Below are 3,984 nucleotides of genomic sequence, written 5' to 3'. Positions count from 1 at the left end.
GTTTGGAAAAGGAAAGCTGCCCTGACGCCCACCATGTGACAGGCCCCACCCTCCTCCGCCATTTTGAATTGTGGCGAGAAATTCGCGTTCTGAGAATTGTGGGAACCTGTACTTTCCCGTTTTGAAAAACTGAAGGACGTCACTGTCTGGCTGCTTGAAGCTTTTTTTCGAAGAGCGAGAAATGGGCTAGTAGTCTAACCTGGCGTTGACTGACACAGGCCAGAGCAGTTCGTACAGATCCTACATTTTATTCAACATCCATTTATTGAGCTCCCACTGTAGGTGAAGCACCGTTGTAGATGTTGAGAAAATTGGAATAGACTAGAAGTCCTGTTTCAGAATCTCATTTCTCATGGATCTGGAGAATGTACTCGGGGTGGGAATTAAAAAAAAAATCTGTATCACATTAGTTGTTGGTAAATGCTAGGAAGAAGAAGTGAGGAAGCGGGACAAGAGAGTACCGTGCAGGAGGAAGTAGGAATCGCAGTGTTTAAAGCGTGATCAGAGGTGTCTCTGAGGTGGTAACTCCGAAGTACTTGAAAAGGGGCGGCGATTTTAAGACGATGGGAAAATCTGATAGCACTGGAATTCTGATCGGGTGCTTAAGGAAGCCTGCAGGAAGGAATGAACGGAATGCACCCCACAGCAGCCAACTCGAATTGTCACAGTTACAGGAAAATAATCTTAGCCCAGATTAACCCATTTTTAGAGTGCTTCTGTGTTTTTCTCCATTTTTCTGTTTTCCATAAAACGGCAGGTAGATAGGCTTTCTTATATTTTTCCAACAAGCCTAACTAATCCTTACTTCAACTACTTGACCTAGACTGGAATATTTTCCTTTCATACCTTTGCTTTCATCACCCAATCCTCATAATTGTCACCTCACCAGAAAAACTTTCCCTGACCACCCCATCTAATAACTTCTCCTGGGTCCTGATCTGCTTAATTTTCTGTTAAGCACTTATCAAAATATGCTATTTGTTTATCCCATCCCACCCATTAAGAGCACAATTAATGTATACTAATTAAAACATCTCAAAAAGAGCATTAAACTTCTCTGTTTTGTTCACTGTTGTATCCTCACCCTCTGATGTAGTTTGTGAGCATTCCTCCCTCAAGTATAGTGGAGTTTCAGTAGCCTGCAACATAAGCAAAATTTCATTTCAAGTAGTTCCAACAATATCCCTCATATCTTGCTCATCGTCCCAGCAAGTTTGATATTGCTATTTTTGACAGTGTGACATATGATTTAGATGCAGTGTCTCTACTAGGTTTTTATCTTATTTTTATAATAGTAATGCACTAGAACATTTACCTACAAAGGTGTGAAATGAATTCTGCTTAGGGATATAAAATGACTTTTTAAACAACACAAATCCATAAAAGGATAAATACAATATCCTAAATAAAAATAAACCTTTTGAACATATATATACAAGGTTAGTAAAGCTGAAAGACAAACGACAAATTAAAAAAAAAAGGATTCAGCTGGATGTGATGGCACACACCTATATTCCCACAACTAGGAATTTTTTTTCAGGGCTAGGGGTGACTCAAGAGTAGAGCATAGTAACACTTGGAACACTGGGGCAAGAGGATTTCACAATTGGGGCCAGACTAGGCTACATACCAAGAACTTGTCTCCAAAAAATGTATTATAAATAGAATTCTTTAATGTTAGAGATTGAACCCAAGGCCTTGTGCATGCACTGTACTGTTGACTTACATCAATCATAATTTATTTGAAATGAAAATTTAAAAATAAGAGAAAGCCAGTCAAGTATGAATGGCACCATGAATTAATTTTAAAGTTCTAATAAAATTGATTTTTAAAAAGATAAATACTTCAATTTAAAAATGTGCAAAGGAGCCTGGTGCTGGTGGCTACTCAGAAGGCAGCAAACAAGAGGATTGCAGTTCAAGGCCAGCCCAGGCAAAAAAGTGAGGCCCTATCTGAAAAAGTCCCAACACACACACAAAAAGGGCTGTGGAGTGACTAGCAAATATGAGGCCCAAAGTTGAAACAACAGTACCGTCAAAAATTAAAAATGTGCAAAGGATATGAATGGGCAATTCAAAACACTTGGCTGATAAGCATATGAAAATATGTTCAATCTCATAATCAAAATAAAAACAATGATTTCTCTTTTTTGCAGAATGTGAAAGATTAAAAAAGCTCATTAGATCATATGAAATGGACACATTGAAAAAGGAAAAAAATAATAAAATGGGCACATTTGTATGCTTAGTGGCACAAACTGATGTTAACTTTTTAAAGGTAACCTGGTAGTATGCATCAAAAGCCTCCATATAGCCACACTATTTGACTAACAAGTCTACATACACAAATTTACTTTCAGGAAGGAAATGGGCAAGTTTGCAAAGATGGATATAATGAATGTACAGAGATGCTAATCACAGTGTAGTTTGTTTTATTACTAGTTTATTTTATAATATGAAAATGTAAAATTAGGGGCTGGCAGAGTGGCTCAAGTGGTAGAGTACCTGCCTAGCAAGCATGAGGCCCTGAGTTCAAATCCCAGAACCGCCAAAAAAACATGTAAAATCTGGAAAGATAATTACTCAACAGTTAGTTAAATACAGTAAGTCTATACAATATACTGTTCTATAGCCCTTAAAAATAAGTAGCTTTTGGCTGGGGGTGTGGCTCAAGTGGTTCAGTGCATGCCTAGCAAGTTCAATGCCCTAGGTTCAAACCCTAGTACCACCAAAAACCAAATAAATAAATAAATAAATAAAACCAAGCTGATACCACAAGTTGCTAAATCTACTCATAAGAAAAAATCTGTCTGAATTTGAAAAAAAAATAGAAACTCCTTGCTCACTTATTCCTCCTGTTGCTCAAATATACACTTTCTTTTTGTCTTCCACCTATTCGCCCATGCTTCTCTATAAACATGGAGCTGCTTACTTCCAATATCTAGGAAACAAAACTCAAAATTTAACCCATGATGCCATTCACAGTGCCACTCTAGAACCCTCTAAAACAATTATTGTATATGTAGTTTCCAGTCAGCATAATTGCATTTCCAGTCATGCCCTTTTTTTTTCTTTATACTGGAGTTTGAACTCAGGGCCTAGAGCTATTTGATAGCAAGCACTCTACCACTTTGAGCTTCCAGCCTCCCCCCCCTTTTTTTTGGGTGTTTTGAGACAGTCTCACTATGTATTCCAGGCTGGCCTAGAACTCAGAATCCTCTTGCATCAGCCTCCCGAGTGCTGGGACTACAGACTGCACCACCAAATTTGGTTTTCCCATTCAAATGATTTTTAGCCCCCCCCCTTTGATTACACTGGCATTTGAACTCAAGGCCTTCCACTTGCTAAGCCAGTGCTCTATCACTTGAACCACGCCTCCCTGCCCCATATTTAGTCCTTCTTGATGAAGTGACCTGTAAGAAAAAATAAGCGATTTTCCTTCTGTTCATTTCAAGGATCTACTGTGTGCAGGGACTATGTCAGTAGCTATATCAGAAAGCCCATAGGCAAGAAGACAGACATTAAACACATACTTATCAATGTAATGAAAATTACAAATGGGACAAGTGTATAAATGCAAGTATATAAAAGGAACCATTAACGGATACAAGCTGCCATTTTTTTTCTAGCTGAGACCTGAAGGAAGAATGATGGTTCTGGAAGATAAGACAGGAACCCTGGGAGAGGGAACAGCCTTGTATAAATTCCCTGGAGTGAGTTAGTGGAGCCTGGGGAACTAAAGAATAGCTTGTTTTCTCTAGCAAAGATTCCATTTTATTTTCTTCATGACACTCATCACACTGGAATTTATCTGGTTTATTTGCTTGTCTATTGACTTTATTTATATGTTTATAGTCTGTCAGTTTTCCTGCTGGATGGCTCCCACCCCTCCAAGCCTAAGCTCCGTGGGAACTGAAGTTTTTCCCCACCCCCCTCCCCCCACCCCCGCTGTAATTTCTGAGCCTAAATTACCTAATAGGCATT

The sequence above is a fragment of the Castor canadensis genome, chromosome X (assembly GCF_047511655.1).
Source record: "Castor canadensis chromosome X, mCasCan1.hap1v2, whole genome shotgun sequence".
NCBI lineage: Eukaryota > Metazoa > Chordata > Mammalia > Rodentia > Castoridae > Castor > Castor canadensis.
The sequence above is the reverse complement of the archived record's forward strand: the minus strand, read 5'-3'. Positions refer to the sequence as shown.